This window comes from Candoia aspera, chromosome 1 (assembly GCF_035149785.1).
Source record: "Candoia aspera isolate rCanAsp1 chromosome 1, rCanAsp1.hap2, whole genome shotgun sequence".
NCBI lineage: Eukaryota > Metazoa > Chordata > Lepidosauria > Squamata > Boidae > Candoia > Candoia aspera.
The window spans coordinates 55,543,989-55,559,763 of record NC_086153.1 but is presented as its reverse complement, the minus strand read 5'-3'; positions in this window follow the sequence as shown (position 1 = coordinate 55,559,763).

Here is a 15,775-nt window from a genome sequence, read left to right as displayed (position 1 = left end):
ACGAAGTAGACCTTGGAGCACACTCACCTGAATTCAGTATGCTGGAAAAAAAATCTTCCTACAATTCATTATTTGTTTCACTAAGTGAGTAACTACTAAAACATTTTGTGGATTGCATCTAGACCAGTGTTTTTCAAACTTGGCAACTTCAAGATGTGTCGACTTCAACTCCCAGGATTCCCCAGCCAGTATTCTCAGAATTCTGGGAGTTAAAGACCACACATCTTAAAGTTGCCAAGCTTGAAAAACACTGATCTAGACCTTTGACTGAATCTATAGTAATCCTTAGTTTGCTCCTTAATGTGATCTTCTTTTAATATATGGACATCATCCTCATCCACAGCATAGTCCCCTTTATAGTGGAGAGTAGAGGGAGGATCACCAGGTGTCCTACTTTCCATCTCTATTCCACTGCCATTGTGCATATTAAAGATTTACAGCTGGAAAAACCAAAGGCCACTCCTTTTGGGACTATCCATGCTAATTACCCACAGTATTGTTTCCCCCGTGGCTCTGGAAAATGGACAGATACAGGAAGATGTATACATAATGTAAATTCTTGCCTGTTGTTCATTTGCTTTTGCCCAGCTTTTATCCTGGTTTTGCCAGCTGTTTTTTTTTTTTTTTTTAATATTGGATGATAATAAATAAATATCAAGCTACCATTTTTGCTTGCTGAACTGAGTGGTGTGTGTGCTTGCTCTGATCCAAACATAGGGATTGGCTAGGAGTGTACTGAGCACAAATTAAAATAGAAATTGCCCACAATAACTTCCCAACAGTTCCAAGACTTGGGAGTGGCTACCACTAGTGTCAAGCAGAAGCCCTAGCAGTGACTTAGGTTCTCTCTGTGACTCTGACAAGCAAGAGTGGGTCTGCTGTGTAGTTTTTCACCTAACCTAAACCATTAGAATGAAAAGTTTTGGGGGGGCAGAGAAAACAAGAGTAAGGGGCTTGTGAAAAAGCTGGGAATTTAGCTGAGTTTTCAAAAGGAAAACAAATTCCAAATTTGCTCAACCCTCTTCTTTGTGTGGCTTTTGCTCCTGACTCTGGCAGTGTTCCAATAAAGAAGCCAAGTTAATCAGCCTCAAAGTTCCCTGCACAATTCAGTGTTTCTTGTTAACATACAGCAGTTTCTGTGGTTGCTTCATAACACAAAGCCTGCAAGGTTTGTTTCGAACACAGAGCTTGGCAGAAGCAGGCTCTGTTCATTCTCACCCAGCAATACCATCCAAGGGCTAATCTTACGCAGCGTTCTCTGATGCACTGTCAACAGGGATGGACAATGCAAGATTTTTTGACCCACCAGGCTTTACTTAGAGTCTTTTAAATAAAGATGGAGTGTGAAGCGTCAGCCTTGAGCATCTCCATGTTTAAAGGAGGCCTTTGGGTGCAAACATAAGCACTATCAGCTGTCTTAGAAAGTAAAAATGGAGAGAAGCTGCAATCCAGGGGTTTGTTTGGCCATGTGCCCACTTGCCCAGAAAAAAGACAATGTAATAGAAGGCAGGGGGCAAACAGGGGGGCAGGGAATAAGGAGAACAACATCACCAGTTAGCTTTATATTTTGCAACTGGCCACAGCCATCATGGTAGCCATTCTACAAATAAGCAAGCCCAGGAATGCAAAAGCTTTTGATTTGTCAACTCTGGCTCTGGAGTGGCTCCAGCAGTCCAGCTCTGACTCTAGCCTGGAGCTAGTCTGGAGCCAAAAGAAGCCCGCAGCTCCAGCTCCAGCCTGCTCCAGGAATCCCTGCTCTGGCTCCAGAGCTGCTCCAAACCGCTGCTTTTTGTCCAGCGATTGTGTTGGGCTTCAGCCTGCAGATAGGATTGGGGAATGTCATCTGGTATATGGCACTGTATTAAGATGAATAACATTTTCTAATTGGTGTTACTGGATCATAAGTATCCCAAAAGAACTCACCCACACAAAATGAATTACATGCTGCATTTTGCATTAGTATTTTAAGGTGCAGCAGCAGCCAAACAGCTCCACATCCCAGAGCCCTGCTACAGTCAGCTTCTAGCTCTGCTCTGGCCCCAGCAGTTCCAGCGACAGCTCCAGAGCATAGCTGAAAAGCAGGCTTCGAGCTCCACCAGCAGAACAGTGGGTATATCCAAAGCAAAAGCTGGCTGGGGAATTCTGGGAGTTAAAGTCCACACATCGTAAAGTTGCCAAGGTTGAGAAACATTGATCTAAAGGAACTTTTTCTCCCATAGCAGATTTGGGGGGGGGGGGGCAGGGGGCGGGGTGAGCAAACTCATGGTCTCACAATTTCAGAATGCAGACTAGCCTCCTCGTGGTGCACCCCAGGCAACGTGGCTTGTCACGGCTAAATAGTCTACACATCTGGTTGCTGGACCTCACAAGGATTTCCCAGCAAGAAAAAGCAGCATGAACACCGAACTGCTATGCCATACGATTAAAACAACAACAACAATTTCAAAAGATACCTGCTGGTCCAAAACTTGCAGACTCTCCATTACAATACTGTTAATGTTTTCACCTGATTCAGGGTTTTCAGGATACTCTAGAGCAATGTTTCTCAACCTTGGCAACTTTAAGATGTGGCTGGGGAATCCTGGAGTTGAAGTCCATACATCTTAAAGTTGCCAGGGTTGAGAAACACTACTCTAGAGCTATCTTTGGAGAGTAGTTTGCCACTTCTTGAGGGCAGACTATCAGAAAGACCTGGTCAACTGAGGACTGATTGGCTTTGATGACCATCCAGCTGCTGCAGAGATAGCTGGGAGGCTGTCACTTTTCTGTTGCTTTTTTTTTTAATGTATGTTTTCAAAAATAAAAATAAAGGTCATGGTACTGACTGACTGACTGACTGACTGATGTCACCAAAGAGAATGGGTAATGGCTTACCCACTTACCCTCTTTCATCCCCTGTTTCAACCTTCCCTCATCCAATGTGTCTACAGGGGCTGAAAAATAGAATGGAGAAAGGTATTGTTTCTCGAGCGGCCTCATACTGAGGGATCATGTAAAGACTGTACCTGCAGCAGGAAGAGCAGACTAACCCTCCCTTCAGTATTCAGACCACACGGTTGATTTGAGGTGGTTGTGAGGATTGAGTCAGAGATGGAATTATGTAGATATAAAACAATCACTTGACTTCAAGTCCATGCCAAGAGTCAGCTATTATATGGGAAGAGACAGGATAAAGAAACAAGCTTAAATTCCCATGGTTATGAGTGATTTGCACCATCTCACTGACATTGGCAATCAACGGTGTATTGTGGTATAGCATTATTCTTGTCTACTAGGTTCTTTTCTAGCCAAGACCTGTATTTTACTGCCACTTCCTAATTGGGACAATTTGACAGTAGTTACTTTAGCTCAAACTGACTGGGACTATGTGGACCTAAAAATCTTGTCTGTCTCTCTGTCTATCATCTCCTCAATCCAAGCAAATTGTACATTTGAATTAAATTTATCTCTTCTTTTAACCCTAGTGGAGTTCAGCTTTTCATAGGACAGATGTACTGTACGGTACACAGATGCAAGTAACACCACAGACCCACACAAATGCAGACACAGAGGTTCTATGTCATGTATAGTTGCCAAAGGGACCTTGTTACTCAAAGTGAGAGGAATGTCAGATTCAGTCAGATTCAGTCAACAGAGGATTTTTAGAATCCGTAAAGGATGAAAATATGATGCTATTCTTTGGTGAAAATGTATCTGACAGGCCTATTCTGCCTTTCCCCATAAACCGTAACCAACTGATTTATAAATAAAGATCACGCATTTCAATAGAAGTTACTTCTAAACAAAACTGACATAATGGGTGTCTGAAGAAATCTACATGAATTCAACTGAAATCATGGAAATTCAACAGGATAGATTATTTTAATCTCAGCAGTATTAAGAACAGATATCCTTTCATGATTGAACAAAACCAAGTAGGAAGACAAATATGAGGAAGCTGTATGCAGCGGGCTAGAGTGAGTCCTCATAATGGTATCCCTATGTTAGAGGCCTGTCAGTCGGATTAGAGAAGTTGGATTCCATAGTTAAGCTTCCTCAGTGATGCACAGAGCAACAAGCTTACTTGAAACCTGGAGTATTTCCAAGAAGAGTAAAATTACTGCATCATTAGGTAAATGTACCAGGAAGTAGTACAAAGCCTAAGATAGTGGAACCATTGTAACATAACAACAAAGCAAAATTCTTTTCTTTGTAAACTTGGGCCCAGGATGAATAGGAGAATGCTTATTAGTTTAGATAAGAAACAAAATTAAAAGCAAATCTCTATGTATCAAGGTAGCCTAACATTCAGCCCTAGGGGCAGTTAAGGAATGGTGTTCGTCATGGCTGGGCATGACCAAGCCAGTTACCTAAAAAAAGAGGATATATTTGGCTGACAGGATCTCATGGGATAACTTTAATAGGGCAACCTGGCCCTTGGTTAGATAGATGCAACATTTTCCTGCTATTATTCCTCCTCTTCTCTAAAAAGTTAATTCTGCTAGAGTTAACTTAGGGATTATTGCCACCAGCCAAATCAAGTCAGCTCTTGGTTATTGACCATCAAAACAAAGCTTTGAAGAGTAGAATTGCAACAACCATCCTATTGAAGTTATAGTGTATCTTATATACTATAAGAATTTACTAAAATTTTTGATGGCTAACACAAACTATAAAATCATGGTACCAATGCAACTAAAATGGCAAGTTTTTAGATTTTAAACCCAAAACTCAATATAATGATTTTTTAAAAAAATTTGGGTGGAACTATAGAGTAATGACTTAAAATAAATAAAAAATAGCTAACATGACATATAAAATCATTATATTTCACTAAAATCTATAGGTAAACTATATCTAATGTTGATATTTTAACTATAGGGACTAGAATGGTGTAGTATAAAATAGAATAATATGTGAAGGAATGATTATAACTTAAAAGGCTAAAGAACTAATAAGACTGTAATAGCTGGTTCTCTGCATTATTAAGGGTGACTCTAATGATTGAAAATAATATTAAAAAACCAATGATCAGTAAAAGTATATATAAACATTAGGCATGGATCCAGTTTATTGACTGAATAGAGAGCTACAGCTAAAATAGGTGATCAAAACAGCCTAATAGGAAAAGTCTACTTGAAGAACAATTGCTGCATATTGTACAGAGAGTAGAACAATATTTAGCAACATTCAGCGAAGCAGAATCAGATTGGTCTGACAATAACCTGGAGGTAATAGGAGTCAGAGTGACCAGGATGCCACCAGCATAACCAACCTCCTCTGAAACTGTTTTTGTTAGTGTGCAGGGTCTGTTTAACAGCAAATAGGGTCAGGGATAAGGTCAGGGGCAAGTACCTCCTGAGGAAAGATGGATGAAGGCAAATGTATCTGACAGGTGACCCAGCATTTAACATGTGAATTGTCAAGGTGGAAGCCCTGCAAGTGGAAATATTATGGTTTCTTGCTCTCTATAATACTACAACAGCCTGATTGACTGATTCACTTAAAATCATTATCTACAAGGGATCCCTGGGCAATGCATAACATTATAAAAACAAATGTATGGTAACAGAAATGGAATTTCAGGCAAAGGAGGTGCAAAGGCTACAGTCACTCCAATCAAAATTTATAAAGAAAGTGATTTTTATTGCAGTGGGTTTGGGATATTTAAATATTGTTGAATTATGCTTTAATCTGACAGATAATTTTTATTTCTTATCACTGTGCTGATTTGAGGACTTTAATTGTTGACTCTTCATATCTTCATCACACTCCTTTTATGTTATTTGTACTTTGAGAACTAGCTTTATGAGAAGTCAGCCCATACAATGAGCAATTCAATCTATGTCTCCTAACTACAGCTTTTGGAGAACTGTATCCTCTGAAAATCTAAAAGCACCAAGCAAACTAATATAATTTCACTTTCATTATTAAATGTCCATGCTAAGAAAAGATTTCCCTGCAGATACCTGTATATGTGCATCAATTTAGTTTTTAAGACCATCACTAGTCATCTGTGTACCTGAGCAGATTTTATTATTATTATTATTATTATTTAGATTTATAAAGCTGCCGAATTGAAAGACTCAAAGCAGATGCAAGTGTTTTATAGAAAAACAGGTAGCAGGCATTGAAGCAGTGTTGTGTTTATACTTCTGCTATTTGGAAAATTTTACTACAGGTAGTCCTTGTTTAAGACAGCCAGTTTGGTGTAGGCATCAGGCTAGAAATTGGGAGACCATGAGTTCCAGTCCCACGTTAGACACAAAGCCACCTAGATGACCTTGGGCCAGTCACTCTCTCTCAGAACCAGAAAGCAGCCAATGGCAAACCACTTCTGAAATCTTGCCAAGAAAGCTGCAGGGACTTGTCCAGGCTGTTGCCAGGAGTCAGCACTGACTCAGAGGTACATACACACAGAACCCTCATTTAACAGCTGCCTTGTTTAGCAACTGCCTCATTTAGTGACTGTTCACAGTTATGACAGTGATGAAAAAATAACTTTGCAACCAATCCTAGCATTTGCAACCTTTCAGGTCTGTAAAGCAAAGGGAAGTTCAAGTAAGGTCGTAAGCATAGTTGCAGTTTCACTTAGTGACTGCTTTGCTTAACGACTAAGTTGCTGGTCCATCCCTTCCAATATAGGCTTTCTTGCCTTTCAGAGTCACTGGGGGTTGGGTGGCATATACATTTAATTTGTTGTTGTTGTTGTTGTTGTTGTTGTTATTTCAGAAGTTTGCCTTCCTAACCCTTGATAAGAAGTCAAGTCCCCACTGGAGGGGTGGAGTCAGTGGGTCTCTTCCTTCTCTTCCCCTTAGGTGACTGCAGTCAGGCCCAGATGTACTGTAATATTCTTTCCACTACATTAGGATTACCAGCTTTGAGGGCAACTGTAGCACAGTGTAAAATGGATACTGCTCCTGACATCTGTTTCAGCCCTGCTAACAGCTGAACCCTACTAACCTGGATCCTTCCTTCCTTCCTTCCTTCCTTCCTTCCTTCCTTCCTTCCTTCCTTCCTTCTTTTTTTTTTTTCCTCACTGTGTCCCTTCAAATTCCAGACCACGAAGGAAGTGTCAGGAGGTCTCAGGTTCAGTTTAATTTTGTTTTAATGAGTCAAAATTGGACAACTCCTGAATATGTCTAAATGTGGTTGAATCAGATGTACCTCCCCTCACTTTTGCAGTAATATGATCAAGTGTAATAATTAAAGAAATGAGCTGTGAGCTTAGGACTGGCTCCCATCTCACTGGGGAGCCTTAGGGTGCCCCTGGAGGATCCCAGTCCAGTCAATTTGTGCAACTATTCTGCTTGTTCCTCCTTATTAGATGTTTTGGAGAGGGAAAAATGATGGAAATGGTGAAAAAACATTGGATGGTTGCAAACAGAGGATGATGATGTCTGGTCCCCCCATTCATAAACGTCTATCAGTTTGGCAAGACAGTTGACAGAGTCACAGCTAGAAGCTCCTTACCACCCCATTGTAGTGAGAGTGAATATGGCTTCACCTGAGAGGATTACTGGAAGAATCTCTGAGATAACAAAAGACAGCTGTCTCTGCCAGGAATTAAGATTTGGGATTGTGATATAAATCATAATGTTCATAAGCCTTAAGTATGCAGTGTTCTATTAGTCGTCCTAGTAGTTCCTCTTTTCTCTACTTTTTCATTTCACACAAAAATGCCATTAAACTTCATGATTCACTCATTGTGCCAGATACAAGGAGCCAAGTGTGTCAGCAGCAGGCTGGAGGTGGATATTATTCTATGAATGCATTGTTCTTAGTTCTTTTTGCTTTTTAAAAAACAGGAGAAGCTGGTTCTTTACTTTTGGTTTTGGTGACACATTGTACTGGCTCTTTTACTTTTCTCCAGTGGGTTGTATTAAGAGGGTTTAACTTAAAAGTAGGTTGAATATGAATGAACGATAAACAGATAAATCAATATGTTCACTTATTCCTGTGCATACTGCCTCTAAAAGTCTGTATGCTTCTTACAGACTTGCCTTCACACACATGAAACACAGATGTTACTCCCTAGAGTATAAGAAACACAGTTGCTGCTTACTGTTTTTTTATATATGCATACATCTGCAGTTTTATATGGGTGATGCAAATTTGAATTGTGGATTTAAAGGTCTCAGTGTGATGGTAGTTCTTTCCAGTATTCTTTGTTTCCTTGTACAACAATCATTCAAAATATTTATCTAATGTCATCCAGATAAATGTACAAAACTAACAGTTAAGGAAAATCTGAAAATTTAAGTCCCTGCATGGAGTATCAGAAACAATTCATGGGGTGGCATATCCTCAGGTTTATAGGATGGCAGCAAAGAGATATAAAATTCTCCAATTTTTCAACTCATTATTGCAGCTCATGGGTGATCAACTTTCTTTTGGTTTATTAAATTAGTCTTTGAGACCCACAGGGTTGTGGCCCATGATATCCTCAGAGTGGGTGGGGCCAGACCTTCCAAGCCTTTTTTGGTTTTTGTGGATGGAGGTTCAGGGGCAACATGGGCATCTTAAGAAGAAGTTAAGAAACACACTCTACCCCTTAACCCTGCCAAAGAGAGGTTGAAAATGTTGGCCCTGCTCACTCAAGTACCTCTAGGGGTACTCTGCAGGCCACAAAAGGTGAACAAGCGGAGGGCCACCATGAGTTGTGCACCTATGTTGCAAATGTACTTTGAGCATTTCAGCAAGCAATAGTGTTTCTCTTCAGCCACACTAAGGCTCACCTGATCATTTCAGCACCACATTGAGACAGACACACACTGGCTATGCTTCATCAGCCCCCACCAACCAGTCCATACTTGCTGACAGTAATGTCAGTTATGAAAGCCTGCATGAATTTCTAAACAGCCAACCTGCTGGAAAACCCATTAACAATCAAAAGGAAGGCCGCTACGTGCTGTTATGAGGTTTTTCCGTTTCTTCTGTTCCACACCCTACCACCACCCCACCTTAAGGAAATGAACTTCAGGAAACTAAAATCCTCTCCCAAGAAGTGAAGCATACCACTATGATCCAGTAAAATGGTGACAAACCTATTATCTTTTAGGAAATAAAGGAGAATCATGTTTTATGCATTTCCTCTTTCCTTAACTGCTTTCAGGCCACAGCCATTCCAACAGGCTGTAGCAGAACATGATGAGAGGGAAAGAAAAAAGGCCATCTCCAATGGGCCGCTGTTCTCCCTGAGCCAGCAAATCATGACTTTGTTTTAAGTTCTGCTGCTTTCATTTGCTGTCACCCTCTTCCCTTCTCATCCCTCTTTCTTCTCAGTTCTGTCTTTCATACTGCAGGCCTGCAAGGTATTCTGAAGCGCTGATGAATGAAACAAACATGTTCTCGGCTGTCAGTCATCACTAACTTTATTTCCTCACAGTAGCACTGGAAGGAGGTTAGTGGTAAGGGTTTTATGATTCTCAGCTTTATGTAATGATTGCCTATTCTGACATACTCAGTCTCACAAGGGGATTCTTTATGAAAACTGATTTATTGACAGAATAGTATGCAAATACGAAGAAAGCTGAGAATGAGCAAAAGCGCGCCAAATACAAACTAAAAACCCTCGCTTGAAAACCAGCCCCGCCCTTCCTCCCTCCTAGCAACCACCCCCTCCCAGGTGTTAGCAACCGTTACCCGCATCGGCCTGAGAAAGTAACCTTGAACAGAGTCACTAACCCAAACATACATTCCACAGTTGCAGCAAGAAGATTACAGCCCGGCACGGCTGGAAATTTCCACCCCGCAAACACGGGGTAGAAAAGTGACATGTGAAACGTTACGATGTATACAGAACGTTGAAACGATGAACATGACACCTTGCTTTGCCCCTTGAAAGCAAATATTGATGACCTCTACCAAAAAACAAAACCTTGTTTTATTGGATGCAGGTACCAAATTCTAAGGGGAAAGACAGCTTACCTGCTTAGTTCCTTCAGTTTAATCTCTATTCATCCTTTTTGGATGCCTACTCATGACTCAAATGCCCCTCAAGTGCATGACTAAGATAACTCTGAGGTTTTTCCTTCAAAAAAAGTCCATCCATGTGTGCTGTTGGGCTGGAAATAAGTTAGCAGCCTGTTGGATGAGCTCATGGAAAGAATGAAATGTCTGAAGAGTCTCTCTGATGACATTTCCGAAGGGCTTAAAGAAAGACGGTTCTTGAATGGGCTGCTGTGTATCACCTCTCAGTTACGGCTGCTGCCATTTCAGCTCAAGTGCCACTTCACTAGGTTCAACATCCTTTCACTCCCAAGGGATCGGCTAGTGTATACCCAAGTGCAGTTAGTTATCTGACAAGGTCAATCGGACAAGCTTACAGCAAATAACAAAATCACACTAGTAAATGGGTCGGGCTAACTCTTGCTTCAAGCACAGAGGCAGAGAAAGGGAGGGTCCTTTGTAATACTGTATCAGCTGGGGCAGGAGTGGCAAGCTTAATATTTGGGCAAAAGGGGCTACAAATTCGATGAGGCCACATGACACATGCTGGGGAGACTGAGGGTATGTTTTTGTATTTTAAATACAAATGCCTGGTTTAGGGCTTACATTATAGTTTTCATCTCTTCCACACCTGAAAATGGCAGAAACCGATGCTTTCAGTTCAGCATTCATGCTCCAAAGAGGCTCTGAGGGCCACTGGAAAGAATCTCCAAGGCCCCATGATGCTGTCCCTGAACTCCACAAACACTGCTGACTGAAAATGTTTCACTCTCCAAACTGGCATCCAAATAGTGATGCTTCTCCCAGAAGTCCAAGTCTTCAAGTCCCATTGTATCATGCAGTCTCCAGCACCTGCCCTCACAGCTTCTGGGGGACTACGGTCCTGGGCTGCAATATGCATCTTCAATTTCCTAAAGTTTTTGTTTTTCCTTCTATTTTTCCAAACCATTCTCCACCTGTTTAAGAGTTTTTTTAAGAATCTTGTTTCATTGTCTTTTTGAGCTTATTTATTGTTGCGAGGTGACAGAGGCTGCTGCTGTGTTTTGGAATCCCCCTTTTTTTTTTCCCTGTGACACATCTGCTCTACTGTCAACCTGTGTCCCTGTTTCCTGCTTGGGGAAAAAAACAAAAAACATCAGGGACTGAGTTCCCTTTTAATGTTTCCCTTGCAAAGCAGTCTGTGAGGCTGCAAATCACCAGGCAAATCTTTGTGCAATGAAAGACAGAACATTCACAAGTAGCCCTGGGGTCATCTCTTTCATTATGATACTGAACTTGAAGGAACTGGCCATCCTTGAGGATTTCACCCACATTTTTCTTTTCTGGAAAAAAAAGATTGAGAAGAAATTTTGTTTCTTGTACAGCAATGATAAGAAAAATATTTGACTCAGCAGTAGCCAACACCACATTTAGTTAGATAACCGGGTACCTTTATTAAATAAATTAGAGATGTTAGATAAATAAATACATTAGATAAATCCATTATGTGGTTATAAAGAACTGCTTTCCTTCATCTGGAATCCAGTACTACTCAGTTTTATAAAAGTAAACTATATATTAATATTTTGAGAGAGGAAGGGAAATTACTCTCATTCATTCCTTTTCTCTCTTTTTCTTCTCCAGAACAATTTACTTTTGAGTCATCCCATCCCTTTTATGAATGGTTGCTGGGAACAGTTGTTTCAGCTCACTTAAGAAATCTAAACTGAATGACTTCCAGTAGGGACATGGCAGACTGAACAGCTGTGCCTGTAGGCTCAGCAGGCAGAACTGACAATGTGGCAGGTTTTTGGGCTCAGGCAGGTTTTTCCTGAAGCCTGGAAGTGTTTTTCCAGAAAAAGGAAAACACTGGAATAACCCCATCTGTCCTCTGGATGGCTGCTGGCAGCCAGGAGATTGCAAACAGCATTTGCACTCGACTGGTAAGAGCTAGCCGGGGGGCTGGGACATCACCATTTCCAAGCTGTGCTGTAGCCTTAAAGGGACACTAAGACTGGCCACCCCATTTCTAAATCACCCAATTTATATTTCTTTTAAGTATGCATACCCTAAGAGAGGCTTTCTACAGCAAGGAGAAGCAGGTTCTCCTGGAGCTTATCATTATTTTGGGGATTAATTTTTTAAAAAAAAATCTTTTTATGTTTTGGATTTTGTTTTCCATCCAAATATTAAGGAAGATTGAGAGTAAATAATTGTCTCCCTGTTACTATTTTTGTACTAAATCTGAAGATATTAGCATTTTCCTACATGTTGAATCAGCTGTTTTGAACTTTCAGTTTTCTGCTTCTACTTTCCCTGGGGAACTGTCTGCATATCTCACTTTTGCTTATGTAAACACATTCCAGAACTCTTTCGTATCTTTGACTTTCTCTGGTTAAGTTCTAGGGGGCGCCGTAATCTACTGCGTGAGACATGAAGGAGTTTAAACAGACTTTCTCTGACTTTCACCAAGATTTCAAACAGGTTCTTTCTGATTCCTACCAAGTTTTTATGCAAGGCATTCAGGATATTGTGGAAAATATGAGGTCTAAAACTTATCATCTGGTTTATTTATTTATTTATTTATTTATCCAATTTGTCCCCACCCATCTCCTCCCTTCGGGGGACTCTGGGTGGTTGGGGATGTCATGGATGAAACTGAGGAATTTAACAGTGACAGAAATGTCTCTTCTAAGAATGAGATGAGGATTTCTATTGAAATGCTGGGTGGAGATCGGATGGTCAAGTTGAAGAAATTTAAGGGAGAGATCGAGTTGCAAGCCATAAGTGAAATTGATCTGCTGATGGAATGCCATGAAAAAGAAGGGCTTATTATGTCTGGGAGGTCTCTTGAAGAGAAATTGGAGTTTTTGAGGGGGGCAGTTGGGCTGTTTGATTTTTTTTAAGAAAAAAGCTCTCTGAGCATTGTGGGGATATGTAAATGCTCTGGTTTATTTTGAAGTGGGATAAGGGTTAAAGAACATTTATCTGGATTGCTTTAAGGGTTTGGCTGATTTTATTTATATTTAATGATTTGGATTAAGATTATTAAGGTATAATAAAAATAATAAATGTCTGGTTTTGGGTTTAATATGATTAAGATTATTAAAATTGTATTATCAAGTACAACGGCAGAAAATTTGTGTTTTTTTAAAAAAAATCATCTTTATTATAGTAGAAGGAATGTATAAAATAGTAGTAGGAAGGAAATAATTAAATAAATGTTATCTTTGGGGGGGAGTTGATTAGTGTGTGTGTGTGTGTATTTCTTTTAATACAAGGGGAGGGAGCAACTGTACTTAGTGATTTTTATAATGTGCCAATGGAATGATTTATAGAAATAATGTGATTTTGGTTTAATATAGAGTAAAGGATTGATTATGGAAAATTGTTGTATATCCTTGCTGTTAAAGTTGGAAGTCACCTCTTTTGTAATTTTGAAAATCCTCTCTTGTGTTTCTACACTTTTTCAGTTTTTTCTTTTTTCTTTGTAGTTTTTTTGTTTTTTCTATAGCTTTTATCTTTGCTTAAACCTAATAAAATTCACACACACACACACACACACACACATATATAAATCTAAGCGGTCTTCCTGCACTTTCCACAGTGAAACTGTCTTGTCACTGGAAGATCCACCAATACATATCAAACCAGAAGACTAAATGTATGGCAGTTTCCCTGAGTCAAAATACCAAGTGATTTCACAGAACCATCTATTCACAGTGTGGTTACCACCCACCAATGATAGCCGGGTTGTCTGAAACCTCTGAGAAATGCTTGCTGCTTTCTGTCTCAGTCTTTTCAGTGGACAAAGCCAGTTCTTCCGAAGGTTGTTTTTAAAGGAAAATGTTTTTCTGCTAAATGGAGTAAGCCAGCCATGGATTGGTTGGGTTTTTTCCATCCTTTGTTTTCTCATTTGTGTTAGAGAGGATGTTTTGAGTCATCCAGGTGGAATTTGACTCTACCCAAGAAAAAGCCTTGTAGCTTGCGGGGGAGTGGGGAGGATGAAACACCAACAATCAAGATGATAATGGAAAAAGAAAAAAAAATCAAAAAGGTAATGGAAAAGATAATCAGCAATATCTTGCAATCCCCAAACTCTCAAAACAAGTCTAGAAACATTTTGTATATATGATCCAATTGGTAGGAAAGCACAACTTTTAGTGGCTCTTTTGTTAGACCTACAGCCATGAATATGGTATCATTCATTTCAGATTTCCTTTGGGCACTTTTAAATGAGGTTATTTCCACCCATCATACTAATTTACACTCCCCACAAAGCACTGGACATGATATGGACAAGTACATTCAAGTGGCTTCAGTTGCAGACAATTTAGCCCTTTCTAGTTTAGGCTGCACTTAGTTACCCTCTTGTGTGGTAATTGCTCATTGGTTGTGTGAAAGAGCCACATACAAATCTGTCATTTGTAAACATGAGTTTTTTTTTCTTTTAAAGAAAACTTATCCTTAGAGCATTAGTATCAGGATGCTTTTTTTCATACAGTCACCGCCTCACCACGGAATTACATAGGACATCCAGATGGTGTCACCTTCAGTTTGTAGCATTATCTTGTTTTCCAACTGCTTCTTCCTTTAAAAAACATCTGAAAAAAATTATGGAATAGTTAGCCATTTGAAAGCCCAATAGCAACCAAAGTGAGATGTGAAAAATGTTTGTTTGTTTGTTTGTTTTATATAGCCACCCATCTCAAACCAGTGACTCTGGTCATATAACCTAGAAACTTGTTTCTTTAGTTTGGCAAACTGGAAGACTGGGCAGTGGGGTGGGGGGGAACCATAGGTTTTCCCAGCCTGACTCCCTCCAGATGCTTGGGAATTCAACTTTCTGAGTTTTCTAGTCAGAGCCATTGCATCAGGAATGCTCCAAGTTAGAGAAGGCTGTCTTAGGCCCTGAAGCAAAACTACTACAAAAGTACCTGCAACCAGGCAGAAGCTGGAAATAGGATGTTTTTGATTGGTGTGGAACTAGAACACATTTGAAAGCAATATCTAAAAAAAAAAAAAGGCAGGGGGGGGGACTTCTCTAAATTTCTTATTTCTGTGAGAATGTAATTTATTTGGGTGAGAAATATTTCTTCTCTTGGCAGAGTTCTCTGGGTACATAGTTTGCTGTCTCGGCTCTGCTCCATTTCCCTCCCCGGCTAAGGCAGCCTTCGTCACTGTGTCTTCAGCCCTCCCCCCTCTCCACTGTTTCCATTCTTTCCCAGCATGAAATTGCAAAGGCTGTTTCTTCTCAGCTATGCCTGATGAAATTGCTTTTTTATTTTTATACACTCTTATACAAAAGATCCACCTTTATCGCTTGCCTGCAGCTCCTGCAGCTTCACATCTCCTAATTAAGCAACACAACCATCAAGCGTGCCTGACAGGCGCCAAGTCATGGAAAGTGGCCTCCCAGTGCAGGCACAGCTGGCCCTCTCTTTATTCCAGCAGCATTGGGGAGGGGGCCTAAGGAGGAAAAGGCCTCATCAATTATGGGGTGTCAGCCTTGAGCAAACAACACGAACCTTCTTGTTCCTCTCCAATACAAAGAAGCAGGGATGCATCTTTTCCCCAGATCCCAGTGGCGACTGGTGAGGTTTGTCTGATGGAAGAGAAAAAGATCACATGCAAGCAATCCAATTTTCTATTTCTGGAATCTATTTCCATAACTCCTATTTTTAACTTTGCAGCCTACATGCTGCTTCAGTTTGATGCTTATATGCCAAAGCAAACATCATCTTTGGTGGCTGCTGTTTAAAGCAAGTTCTGGTGAGAAATGTACCTGAGTTTACAACAGCAGAGAGAGAGATTTCATTCAGGTTCAGCAGTAACTAGGAACACTGTTTGTTTTGAAATGTGAGGC